The sequence below is a fragment of the Grammomys surdaster genome, unplaced genomic scaffold, assembly GCF_004785775.1.
Source record: "Grammomys surdaster isolate TR1022 unplaced genomic scaffold, NIH_TR_1.0 271, whole genome shotgun sequence".
Taxonomy (NCBI): domain Eukaryota; kingdom Metazoa; phylum Chordata; class Mammalia; order Rodentia; family Muridae; genus Grammomys; species Grammomys surdaster.
Window position 1 is genome coordinate 8953416 of NW_021604712.1, and position 14660 is coordinate 8968075.

General features: G+C 42.5%; 1 protein-coding gene and 1 non-coding gene across 3 annotated transcripts in view; one reads left to right on the top strand and one right to left on the bottom strand.

Moving 5' to 3' along the window:
- Positions 1-14660, top strand: part of Lrrk1 (leucine rich repeat kinase 1) — a 128013-nt gene that overhangs the window by 22808 nt on the left and 90545 nt on the right. The gene's annotated exons all lie outside the window — the stretch shown is intronic.
- On the bottom strand, positions 2743-2867 carry LOC114628809. Its single transcript, XR_003712545.1, has one exon. It is a non-coding gene; the product is annotated as a small nucleolar RNA SNORA40 (small nucleolar RNA).

Sequence of the window (14660 nt, forward strand, 5' to 3'; positions counted from 1 at the left end):
AGAGAGAGAGAGAGAGAGAGAGAGAGAGAGAGAGAGAGAGAGAGAGACAGAGAGAAACAGAGAGACACAAAGGGACACAGAGACACAGAGACAGAGAAAGATAGAGAGACAGAAAGACAAAGAGATAGAAAGAGACAGAAAGAGACAGAGAGATAGTCAGAGACAGATACACAGAATCAGGTATACATAGAGAGACAGACAGAGAAAGACAGAGACACACATACACACAGAGAGAGAGGGAGAGAGAGAGGGGGGGGGGGCAGGCAGGCAGAATACACATTACTACCATCCAGTCAGCATTTACTCTAAGGAAGTAAGTCTGTACCAGAAAACTGCTCTGACAACCACAGGCCAGGCTTGGTCCATCTCAGGCAGCCACACCCTAAAAACCCTGATCTCGGCCCATGATACATCCTTGCTTTTGGCTTAGGAAGGTGGATGACCAAATTCATGTTGCTGAAAGTCAGCTGGACTCAGTTTTTGTTGTTTGAACTTGAGGGTGTGGATCTCTGAAGATGTGGAGAGAAGAAAGAGCACATGGCCTCGAGTTTTTCCTTGACAACATGGTCTGAATTTCCTCAGGACTGCCACACATCTGAGAAATGCCTGCTAGGCAATTTTGTTCCTGTGTGAACATAGACTATGCAGTCATACACATATACTGTAGCTGAATGCACACATAGATTGATGGTATCTCTCTCCATGTATACATACATACATACATACATACATACATACATACATACATACAGCATATATATAAAAAGCATACACACATACATATACATATATACATATATTTAGAGCGAGCATGCATATATAGAAGATACATACATACAGAGAGAACATACATATATAGAGAGAACATACATATAGAGAGAGAACATACATATATATAGATAGATAGATAAATGGATAGATATATAAGGAGTTATATTTTATCTAGATAAATTTAAATGTATGCTTATATATATCCCACACATACATACACATATATATGTGTGTATGTGTGTATTATGTGTGTTTGTGTGCACTCATATTTATGGTATAGCTTCTTGCTCCTAGAGCCACACTAAATAACATAAGATTAATGAAGAAAGAAAACAATGTACCCAAGAGACACAATAAACATGAGACCTATAGGGCTGCTGCTGATAAAGCAAATTGTTTCCATAGGTTTTGTGTAGCTCTGCGTGTTCTGTAAGGACATGCCAGACAGTGCTGTAGGTATATGAAGCAGCAGCTCATCTTGCCCGTCACCAGGATGATGCGGTGCTGTGCTTTGCAGGCGATTCATCCCTACCTGCATCACCACAGACACGTGAGCAGTGTGTCACCGTCTGTGTTAACACAGCTCCACAGGGGTTCTTCGGCTGCGTCATCATCTCAGGGCCCACCATTGTCAATGTCGGCCATCACTGACCAAAGCACCACTAGGCATCACCTGACAATACTTCGTAACCTATTTGTTTGAATATGGAATACGATCACATGATTCCAATATCTTAAGGATAAGTCTTTAATTCTTAGTTTTCCTTCTTCCAGAATTTAGTTTTTGGCAAACAGGTAAAACAAATGTAGATTCTTTTTTTTAAACATATAAATTTTTATTTAATATGTTGAACACTGTGATGAGTGAATAAAACAAAAATACAGTTAAATTAACAAATATAGATTCTTAGCTCTCTTATTTTATACAGAATATTGTTAATTGCAAATGATTGTCTGGATTTCACCTGTTTCTTTCATATATTTGTATATTTGATATTCATTTTGTCAACTGTATAGTATTCTACAAAGGCGTACCACATTTTATATAGGCAATCTTTTGTTAGTAGACATTGGGCTATTTCTAATATTTACTACAAGAAATAATTCTAACTCTACAATTACATGTTAATGAGTCTTTATATAGAGCAAATTCCAAAGTGTTGTGACAAAGAGCATCTGCTTCTCAAAAATCAGACAGATGTTGCTAAATTACCCCCAACAATGTGTGTCCTGTTGCCTGCCAACTTCAACAGTATTTGGTTTTGCCCATTTCCCATAGACCAGCAACAGTGTTTGTTCCCAAACTTGGGGTTTCCCCCAATTTGCCGTGTGAAAAATTATCTCAGTGTAGGACTTTGAGCATAGCATAGCATAGCATAGCATAGCATAGCATAGCATAGCATAGCATAGCATAGCATAGCATAGCATAGCATAGCATAGCAAGTGTGTGCCCTATCACTAAACTGTGCCTCAGAACCCAGCATCTATTCAATATGTACTTCTCTCGTGATGAGTCAGGCAGGGCATGGTTTAGCAGTGGAAGAGTGGATTATATACCCTGCCCTGCTGGAGTCCTTCCTTCATACCTCTTGTCAATCAATTCAAGGAACCCTTCGACCTTTTCTCATGAGTTTTGAGGCATCCCTCCTGAAGACCGTGTGTCTTGTTAACACATAGGGATGCCCTGTCAACTCTATGAGAGCACAGAAACTGAAATGGAAATGCTCAATGTTCAAGAGCTAAGAGAAAAGAAAGAAAAAGGTCTGATTTTTTAAAACCTGCCTTACTAAATGGATTTCCAAATATTAAATTAAAATAAATAAATCAAAGGCCTACCAAAGGAAGCTTTAAACTCCGGACATAAAAATATTTAAATCAATCAAATATCATCATACTTAGGATGACTTAACACCATCGATCCTCTTCAAATCATATTCCTTTGACTTGATACAGTTAATTCACTTTTAAAATGATATTCCTTATTCTATGTATCAAACCTTCTACTGAGTAATGAGTTCTGGGTTGTGGAAGACTTATCTTCGCACCTGTGCTCACCTTATCTTTGTCCACCAGTTGAGCAAACACACACAAGTGTTGTCATTATTCTCTTAATATTGTCAAGTTCCCTATAAATTGGTGTTGCAATTCAGGGCAAGAGCACTTATAATTCAAACAGGCCTTCTTTGTGGAACATGAAAAAATATACTAAATTTTATCTCGAAAAATAAATCCATGAGAATAAATAGCCAGAAAATTTCAAATGCTAAGGAGTTGGGGTGAAGAGGACAGAACCCGTATAATTTGCTACAATGACACAATGAAGTGGGTTGTGTAGGGTTCTGTAGGGTTGTGGGCCCACTTCTGCTCCCACATAGGGCACAGTTGCTTGGGGAGGCTTGGGGAGTTTGTGCTTGTTCCATGCTGTCCTGGGTGGGTGCTGGGCTATAGGGAAGCACTGAGGTACTGCTCAGGAGGTGGGGAATCAAAGTCTGAGAGGCTTGGAAAGACAGAGCTAATAGGGGGGCTGCCAGCCTGGGGTGCCTGATTCTCAGGCTCTTGGACACCCAGGTGCTACTGGGAGCCCCAGAAGATCTGAGAATGGAGTTGGGGGCATGGGTTGGATCTAGCCCGGGCTGGGGACGGGGAGTGGTTGGGAGTGCAGAGAGGACTTCTAAGGAAGATTAGACAGTGGTTCTGTAGACAAGGCCTTCTCCATGGCTCCCCACAGGGCGGATCCAAATGAAAAGAGACAGTCCATGGTTCTAAGGCATTTATTGTCACAGCAGAAAGTAAATTGTATAAAGCCATACCCCACTTCTCAGGGTGGGCCTGAGATTAAATACCTTTTGCAGGGAAGAATGTCTGGGAAGGAAAGCTTATTGGCTACACCCTTCGGGCCTCTAGGTACCTCATTAGTATGAAGACCTCTGTCTTGAGCCTACATGACCTATGGTCACGTCTCTTTTATGTGAGAAGCATGGCACATGTGTTCCAAGTCAGGGGTCTGACAGGGAAGGGAACTTGGAGTCACCTAAGCCTCTGGTGTGTCCCCATCAAGTCTCCGGGTTTCAACCTGCTCTAACTTCCTGGTGTGGGTCTTACACCCCACAGGGTTGAAATCTAGTAAGGAAGGACCAGAGAAGAACAGGAACCAAAGACCAGAGAAAGACAAGAACCAAAGACCAGAAAAAAACAGAAACCAAAGACCAGAGAAAGACAGGAACCAAAGACCAGCTGTGAAGTACGTGAGGATGCACACTACTTTTGCTTTGCTGGGTTTGTTTGGTAGTGGCATAGGATACCACGTTGTTTCCTCAATTCTGCACAAAAGTCAGTCTCAGAGAAATCAAAAAAGCAGGTGTAAAATTAAGCTAAGTCTAGGAAATTTCCAAAGTCTAGGGAAGTTACTAAATTGAAATGGTTTTGAAGTGCTGTCCTTTTCTCAAAGCATAACACAAAAGCTGGGTATCATGGGAGAGAAAACTAAAGACTACAGTTAGAAATGATTGGTTCAGAGCACCTTTCTGTGTGAAACCTGTCAGAACAAACTGGTTTCTATACATTAGCGGAGAGCTAACTTTCTTCATCTGGAAAGAACACTCGCAAAACAATGTGGAGAGGACACTGTTATTTTTACATGAAAGGAAATCAGGAGTCAGGAGTTACTTTACGTTCATAACACACACACATATACATACACATATACACATGTGTGTATATATGTGTGTGTGTGTTGATCATGTGTATATGTATACACATATGTTTATACTTATGCAGATGTGCAGACATATATATACACACATACATACATACATATATATATATGTGTGTGTATATATATATATATATATAATAAAAAATAATGGAACACATTATAAAAAAGGTTTACTCGTGCCATTTTGTTACATTTATTTTTTTTCACTGTTCTGTAGTTCCTTTCTCTTTCTTCCCGGTGCTGATTTTCGGTGGTAATCTTAAGCAGCGTTTTAAGAGAAAGACGCTGACAATGTAGGCAATTGGGGTGTTTTATTTCTACATTTAGCATGTTTGGGGAAGTGGTTGTTGTTTTCCCTTGGTGGGGACTTTTTTCCCATGGGTGGGGGCAGGACTACATCTTATGCTGCCTCCCAAAGCAGACTTGAAGTCTTCCTAGCTCAGCCTCCTGGGTGCTGGGATCACAGGCACGTGCCGCCACACCCAGCTACTTTGAATGTTTATTGAGCTTCAACAACGCGCCAGGCAGTTCTTTGCTGTGGCTCCAGCCAACCTGTCTGGAGTGAACACTCAGGGAGCTTAATCCACCTTTACCTCTGCTCCTCTGCACTGTCTTGTGCTAGGTGGGATCTGTTTGTTGACCTTTTAGCCTGACTCACATCTGACTCCAAGCTAAACACCAAAAGCCACCAATTTATCCATTGAATTGACATTGCCTGGTCCCAGGTGACTGGGAAATATGATAAGAACCTCACACTTCATAGTTTCTTTAGAGATTTTCTAACTTTAAATTTCTAACTTAATTTTAAGTAATGACAATGGCATTGCATAGCTCCAGAGCAAGGGTCAGGCAGTGTGCTAAAAACTGCCCACACCTTCATTCTCTTGACCCTGACCACAGAGCCTGTGAGCTAGTCAGGCTCCACCAGTCCCTCTAGTTTGGTTGCTGAAGAGAAGAGGTAATGGAAGCCTGCCAGGGACCCCAGGAAGGGTGCTCATGACAGTGGGAAGTTGGGGGGAGGCAGCGATAGGTGTGTGAGGTTTGGTGACCCCACTCTTCTGTCCCTCTCTGGAGCTCTCTCGCGGTCTCCTTCCCTGGAACGCTTTATCTGTCTACAGCTGTGTATTCCTAAGTATATGATTAAGTTTCAGATCCTTGTGTGAACTGGAAAGCCCCAGAATATTACCTTGAAATTGTGTAAATTTTTGGTCTGACGTGAGTCCTGTAAGCGTTATTTTGAAACAGCCTGATTTGGAGAACAGAGAGGAAATGGGGGCGCAGGAGGCAGTGATGCTATTCTTGGAAGGAAAATTCCAGAAAGACCCTGAGTAGGTCATTCTTGCCCTTCACTGGGAGAATCCTGTGTCCCTGGGCCACGTTACATCAAATGTAGGTGGGTAAGACTATATAGTTCAGGGATCTCAATCCTCTTAATTCTGTGACCCTTTAATACAGTCCATGTGGTGACTCTCAACCATAAAATTATTTTGTCGCTACTTTATAACTGTAACTGTTATGAATTGTAATGTAAGTATCTGTGTTTTCTGATGGTCTTTTAGGTGACCTATGTGAAAGGGTTATTTGACCCCGCAAAGGGGTCATGACCCACAGGTTGAGAACCACTGCTACAGCCAGCTGATTTTGGCATGCAGAGAGTACTGAGGAAGCTTTTGGTGGGGTGCCTGTCCTGTGGAGGACAACTTGCTATACATCTGCAGCAGTGAATTAGCGGGGTCTGAGATTCATTCACATAAGAATGACCACCTTGAGAAATGACTGTCTTGTCAGCTCCCTGAGTGCTGTGTGGTGGGATGTCCACATTCATGTGTTTCAGTTGTCACATGTGTCAGAACACGCAGTAATGAGCATGTTCATGCACACAGCTTTGTGTGTGTGTGTGTGTGTGTGTGTGTGTGTGTGTGTGTGTGTGTATACCATGAACAGGGGCATGCAGATTCTCCACCTACTGCACTGAGACAGGGTTTCTCTAAACTAGAAGCTTGCTGTTTCAGCCAGGCTAGCTGGCACTGAGTTCTCAGGATATAACTATCTCTGCTCTACCCAGTGCTGATGTCACAAGCACTCACAGCCACACCTGGATATTTTATTTTATTTATCTTAAACGAATGTTTTTCCTGAATGCATGTTTGTGTACCACATGTATGCCTAGTATCCACAGAAACCAGAAGACGGTGTCAGATACCCTGGAACTAGAGTTATAATTTCTTGTGCTGCTATGTGGGTGCTGAGAATTGAACTCAGATCCTCTGGAAGAACAGCCAGTGCTCTGCACCGTTGAGCATTTCATCATCCCCATGCCTGGATTTTTTTTTTTTCAGTGGGTGCTAGCAATTAGAACTCAAGTCCTCATGCTTAAAGGGCACATGCGCTCACCCACGGAGCCATCTCCCTGGCCCATTTTTATTTAGTTTCTTTTTTTAAGACTGGGCATCAAACCCATAGTCTCACATATGCTAAGCATGCCACACCACTGAACCACACTGTCAGTCTTGCATAGAGATTTTAAATATGTGGATTGTTCCCTTGGAGTTGGTTCCAAGCAAACAGGATTGCTGTGTCAAAGGATGTTCTAATCTCCTGGCATTTATGATCATAATCACCGCAGAAATCAGACTAGGAATTATTTCTTAACGTTTATATCTTCATATTGGAGCATTTTATATTGTGCCGTAGCTACGGAGTTAAAGGAATTGTCTTTTCTCTGGGTTTTCTCTCATTCAGACCGATGGTTCTTTCTTTTATAAATCAGCTCTTGTTTGTTTACCAACCAAAGTCCTTCAAACATTCCTAGTTGTGCAGAGGGCATGGTTTCTGCTGCACATGTTTAAAAGTAAACTCTAGGGGAAAATTTGGCATTGACTTGAGCTGCCTATCCAGGTTCAGGATCAGCACATAGGAGGTATTAAGTGTCTAAGAGTGAAGGAGTAGTGGGTAAGTGAGTTTTGGGGGAAGGATCTAAATTTAGAAGAAAAGTTATCATGTCTGCATATCTCTCCCTCTCCCTCTCTTTCTCCCCCCTCCCACTGCAGGAGTTGAAGGACAACTGCTTCCATTTCTGCTTTGGCTTTTCCTTCCAGGGAGACAGGTTCACTCACCTCTCAGTTACCATGTTCCATGTTACCATGTTACCAGTTCTTACCATGCACACTATGACGTATCTTACGTTGAATAAGAGTCTAGTGTTTGGCTGGCGATGCATGGCCTAGAGATCAGAAGGTTGTGTTCTGATGGCCAGAGTCCAAATGTTAGCTCTGCTATGCAGAGCTGGGTAAAGCCAGCTTCCTGAACCACCCCAGCCTTGATCACCTCATGGTAGCTGGTAGTGAGATGCACAGCCTTGCATGGGTGTTGGAAAAAAGGCATAAGTAAGTGGGACATTTCCTAGAGAGCCCAGCAGAACTGAGAAATAAATTTTACCTGCTGAAGGCAACCACCGTTTTCATTTTTGATACCCATTAGTTCATATTTATAAATGAAAGACAAAGAAGAGGAAGAATGGGAGAGGAGAGAAGGGGAAAGAGGAGGGGGAGGAGAGGGAGAAGATACCAGGATGGTGTATCTTTTCCTGTGATACGTCTCTTAGTTAGCTCTCTCATTGCTGTCACAGAATGCCTGACACACACGAGCTAAAGGGGGAATGTTTGCTTTGCTCATGGTTTCATAGGATCTGGCCCATGTCGATGAGAGAGCGGTAGGGCAGACTAGCTCACAACATGGCTGACAGGAAGCATCGAGGGTGAGCATCCCTATACTTCTGGCTTTTTCCTTTTGCTTTCTTTTATTTCACACAGGCCCCTAGCCTCAGGGGATCTCCCCCCTTAGTTACTCCTCTGTAGAAGTCCCTCACTGAAGCTCCAAAAATGCTTATCTATCCCTCAGGCACTTTCCAGTCCTTCAAGATCTACCATCCCTGGACTGGGAAAGGTGGCTAGCTAGGTAAGGGCACTTCCCATTAAGCCTGCTGACCTGAGTCTGATCCCTGGGACTCGTGTGATGGAAGGAGAGAGGCAGCTCCTAAAAGTTCTGTTCTGACCTCACATAGACACAAAGGCATGCACACATGTACATGTGTACACACACACAAACAAATAGTTAAATGGATGGATAGATAGATAGATAGGTAAGTAGGTAGATAGATAGATAGATGTAAGAGAATATTTAAATTAATCACCCTTATACTTCTTGATGCATTTTAGTGACTCACAGCTTCTCATTTGGAAGCCCCAGGAGGTCCTATATTGTAAAGCAGACATGGACACTGTGTTCTCTAAAGTCAGAAAGCACAGGTTCTCTTCTCGGCCTGATCCTATAAAATTCTGTGAACTTTTAGCTGTCCTCCTGGCCTCCCTCATTTGTACGTGGCAGTCAGGACTTCTCCCTCACAGGGTTGTGGGTACTGTGTTCAGTGACATAAGCCAAGCCCCTGTCCTATGGGAGAGTCCCAAGCATCTGCTTCCTTGATGTTGCCAACTCCCTGGCTGTCTGGCACTTCACTGCCTGGCACAGGAGCTCTGCAGGAAGTAACAGTTGTAGCTTTTTGTTTGTGGTATGTTATTCTACAGGTTGGTTCCTAAGAGAAAACCACAGGTCCACTATTAGAACCTCCTATTGGGGCTGGTTACATGGGATTTTCTTCCGGCTTTATGAATAGCCATGACATTTGTAAGCTCTCAAGTGATAGCCAAGGTACCGTACGATGCACCGATTTCACCACACTCTCCCTGCAGTGAATTTTATCTCTTTCCAGTTTTTACTGTGTCATGTGGATGTGGGTATAACATGATATTTTAGCATTGGTTTCAGTATGTATACGTGCATGCAAGTGTGTGTGTGTGTGTGTGTGTGTGTGTGTGTGTGTGATTATATGTGTCTACAGACCTGTGCCTGCCATGGTACACATGTAGAGCTTAGAGGACAACCTCTGACTTTACTCCTCACCTTCCTACCTTCTTTGAGGCAGAGTCTCTTCACCAGTGTGTTAGCCTGGCTAGCTGGCCTGTCTTCTGGCCATCACTGGTAAGGGAATGCTGGCATTACAGGTGCATGCTGGCATTATAGGTGCATGCTGGCATTACAGGTTCATGCTGGCATTACAGGTGCATGCTGGCATTACAGGTGCATGCTGGCATTACAGGTGCATGCTGGCATTACAGGTGCATGCTGGCATTACAGGTGCATGCTGGCATTACACGTGCCTGTGCTGCCACCTCTGGGTTTTAGGTGCCTTCTGAGGATTTGAATTCAGTTCATCAGGCTTTATATAGTGTATGTTTTTACCTATGCAGTCTCCTGATTGTGTGTGTGTGTGTGTGTGTGTGTGTGTCTGTGTTTAATTAAAGAAAATAGGTCCTTTCTCTGATTTCTCCATGGAGCAGTCTGTATATATGATCACCCATATGTTTTTTACTGATGAAAATTTCCAAAGATTAGATGAGATTAGCCATGTAGTTCTAAGTCTATACCTGGGAGCTTTGCTGGAATGAAACTCACCTCAGGATTACAGCTGGTCCCCAGCTCCCAGCCCGCCCCGCACTTTGCTCTCTTTGCTGATGCTGATGCTGGTGCAGCAGCTAGCAGGCAGGACAGAGCTGAGTATTAGCCATCTGGAGCCAGGAGGAATTGCCTCGGAGGGTCACCTCCCTCCCCTGGCACCCTGTATCTTCTGCCTCTTCCCCCAAAGAAATAAAGGCTTGGATTTCACCGTAATGCGACCCAGAGGTAAAAACTGCAGCTGAAGCTAAAACCTTCCACTGGTGTCTGGGGAAGAGAGAAGCATCCTGCTCTCTGATGGCTACTAAAGCCAGGGTCACCAAAGCCAGCGCTGAAGTGCAAAGAGGATGTCACCTCTGAGGAGGCCCAGCCTTCCTTCCTGGTGCTGTGGCCACATGGGGACTCGGTGGATGAAGGTCATTAAACAACTCTGACCAGGTTGGTAGCGTAGCTTCCTGGAGTGTGCTTGTCTTTGTTCTGCAGTGAGCTGAGGGCTGACGGGTCAGTTGACCCTTTTGCTGTTCTCTTGATGGAGGTGAAGGTAATCAGCAATGTCATGGGTGTTCCAATAAAATGGCAGTGCCTTTTCTGAATGTCACAAATGTGTCTCTCAAATATAAAGACACCATACATTTTAAATGGACAAATAGTCTTTGCCTCCTGTCACAAACATTTACTTCAGCACTAATGAGGGCTCACACACACACACACACATACACACATATACACATGCAAACACACATGCTATGCACATACAGTCAAACTTAAATCTCAGAATTAAATCCATTTTTTGTATAATTTCTCCTTTGTCCTCGATTTGTAGGATATAGCAGTAGAGAATATGTTTTTGGTTACTGTGTTGGGAGAAATGACAAAACCTTCTCTAGAAGAAAAGTTAAGAATTGCTTTGAGACAGAACATCCTGAGGTACAGAGAAAAAGGAGGCTGTCCTGTGGTGTTCCAGTGTCTGAGCTCCTAGGATAAGTGACAGGGTCTCAACAGCTTTGCTCTGTAATATCTGTGGGATTCTGTTGCTATAAGTCACCAACAGACGAGAATCCTTTCTGCTAGTTTGTCTGTAGTCAGAATAATTTGTTGTTTTAAAACAAGAATTATGTAAGTCCTGGGGATGGGGTTATTGCCAACAAACTCATTTCCCCTAGATGGGGCTGATACTGTGGAATGCTGTGTGAGCCTGGCAGTATAAATAGAATGCTGTGTTGAAAGCAAGAATCAAACACAAATGATGTTCTCTTTCTGTGGGTTTCAGACTCTTTCTCTTCTTTTAACCAATATTTCTTCCCATAATGAACTTGAGTTTACCACCCATGTCTGGAGCATCCAGGATATGGCTGCTACTCACGTTTGTCATCAGTCAGGAACACCCCATTGATGAGTCCTGAGCTCACTTTAAATGCTTCTTTTCATGTCCCTGGATGACATGGCTCCACATGGGTTGTGTCCATGACCCCTGCCAGGGACCACATTTCTGTTCCCTCCTTCTGATCGACTCATTGCTAAAAATCTAACCGGCAACTCTTTTAGAAGCCGAATCTTTTTTATAAGATGCTTTTGGTTCCCCCTTCTCTTCCTCTGTGCACCTGGGCAGGCAACTTAATTTGTATTTAAAGCAAATGACATGCTTGTTTGTAGTTGTGTATATTGGGAAGGATTGTTGTTATTTAGGGAAATAAGGACGTAATAAAGTCGATAAGAAGTTTTCATATCTGAAACTAAGCTATTCAGTATTCTATTTTCATACTAGCTCTTGCTACTTGTGACAACCACTTTTCATCGAAATAGAATAGGTTTGGATCTCTGTGTTTTCGTATGACTTTCAAGTGTATATGAGGAATGGTAAGTGTTTTACCATGTAAAGAACAGTGTTATTTTGAGCAAAGTGGTAAGTATGAACACCTGAATAAATAGGTACAAATAGCTAAGCAATCTCAATTATTTTTAAACTTTGTATCAAAGTAACCAATTCACAATTTTCGAACTGTAATGTCTTGGGCTTAAAAAAAATAGAAATTCTATGAAAATCTTTGCCTGTAAGAAAGGTATCTGATCATGGTAGGGCTGTCTTTAACATGAGGTGTTTCTCTGGCTTTCTACTCCTGGGGTGTGTGTCATTTCTCTACTATTTAAAACAAATCAGCCATCCCACCCCAGTACAAGAAACTTGGAAAATAATTTAGAGAACTTTCTGTAGTTCCTTTGTTTATCTCTCACAATCAATCCTCAATGCTCATTGTTGGAATCTCACTTTTTCTTTCAGTATGAATACATGTTAACCTTCGTGTTTGGCATTTCTGGAAATTACGCAGAATTGGTAGTTAGCTGCGTGTACATGCATTAGTACCTGTCCAACAGTCTGATCAAACTAGCACCCCAGCTCACTAGAACCCCAGATTAGAGTGCACATGGGAAGTTCATACAACTTAAGGAAACTGGGGACCAAACTGAAAAAAAAAACAATTTCAAAAACTTTAATGCAAACAGGGCAGTTCTAGATTCCCATGACACCTGCTACCCTACACTGCATCATTTAAATACGATGTTCAAAGCAAAGCACTCTTGTAATTCCCCGTGCACTGTAGGACCTGTATAGTTGTAGAAAATCATGGCTTCTCTTTATGTCACTTCAGGATCTAACTGCCTTTATATTCCTAAGAGGAGCAGAAGCAAAGACATGCAGGCACACTGGCTGACTATGAGACAGCGGCTGCTTGTTTAATTCTGAAAGATGAGCCATGACATGATGAAGTGCTGGTGCTGGTGGGGGTTGACTCCGCCTCCTTTTCACCCCTGCTAATGGCCCTTCTCCCGCCCAGCCTGCTCTCAGCTGCCTGGGTCGCAGGCTGTGAATAATTAATGGAGACTGTCCTGTGTGTGGGAGAGAGAAGCTGCCCTATTCACACTGTGTAGCCACACACATGCAAAGCTTTCTTGTCTTTCCAGAAACAGAACCCAAGATCTCCCCTCAGACCTAGCCATCCTCACTCTTCAGGGAAGCTCTCAGCCATAAGTGATGATCTACCTGGCGTGGATTTTCAGAACAATTGCCTTGGAGATTGTCAGTGTGTGTGATGACTCTGGATGGTGTTTACTGAGGTTGTAGGCAGTTTACCTTGGCTTCTGCACAAAGGGGTTTTCCTGGGTTAATAAGGAAGCTCATACTGTGTGTCAGACAGTGGGCCCTGAGTGTAGGGTGTGACAGCATAAACCTCAATTCCCCCAACATAGTATTGTGAAAAAACTTCCTAACATGTAGTAATACTGAAGGAATTGAACCAGACTACTCCTATACACCCACCACCTAGAGTTTGTTATGGGCCCATCCCATTTCTAGTGATTTTAAAGCAAGTTACCAACTTACTTTTCATCCTAACTAATATATATATATATGATATTTATAACTTAACTAATATATATATATACATATATATATATATATATATATATATATATATATATATATATATATGATATTTATAACTTTTTACTCCATCAAGATCTGGAACCATCAGCACAAGTGATGTCTTCATCCCCCTCCCCCAACACACACACAAAGAAATAGTACCACTTTGTGCAAGGTTTTATCTTCTCAGCATTTTGATTTTGAGATTCCTATCAGCCATCAGAGTGATCGATAGTTCATTCCTCTTATTATTGAGTGGTCACGGCCCCACAGTTTGCTTATCTATGCTCCTATGGACGGACACCCAGGCTACTTGAAGCTTGGCGGTATCATGACTACCACTTTTATGAGTATTTTTGGATAACTTTTTTGGACATACTCATTCGCGGTAGAAGTCTAAGCTTGGCACTGGTAGATCATAGGTCAGTGTGTATTCCATTGTGAAAGAAACCACCAGAGCTGTCTATAATTTTATTATACATTTTATATTCTAGCCCATCGGGCCTGAGCATTCTGGTTGCACATGCCTTCTTAAAGGCCAGCGCTCTGGTGAGAGTGTAGTGGGTATTGTTGGGCTTTTGTGTTTCCCTGATTGGCAATGGTACTGACTTCCTTGTCTTCCACCGTTCAAATCTCTGACTCTTTGTAATTGTGTTGTTTGTCTTTTTGTTATTGTGTTATAGTTTTAAACATTCTTTATGGTAATCTATGTACCATTTCTTTTCAGATATGTTTTACAACATTGTGTGTGTTCCACACTAGGATGTGCCTGCTTCTTTAAAGGATTCCTTTTGATGAGCTTATATAACGTTAAACTCTTGTCTAATTAGCAATTTTTCATCACTTCCAAGCTCTTTAGTCAAGTGTAATTCCACAGTTTTCCTTCATGTTTTCTGGGGCCTTCTGTAGTGTTCATCTTTTCTCTACTGTAACAAAGTATGGACACAGGCTACTTGACAAAAAAAAAAAGAAAAGAAAAGAAAGGTTTGTGTAGGTCACAGTTCTAGAGGCTCAGAACCTGAGTGAGCCGACACAGGCTCGGCAGAGGTGGGGACCTTGTGTTGAATGCCAGACAGTCCTATAAATGCAGGAGCAGGCAGGGGATCATACCTTAACAATGAGAGCTTCCTCAGCCTTCATCACCTAGACCTCCCAAGAGCCTTTGCTCTTTAAAGCATTTCCAGTAATGCTGTCTTGCTCTCCCAATTCTTAAATCCCATCAGATCTGAGAGACACTCAGAC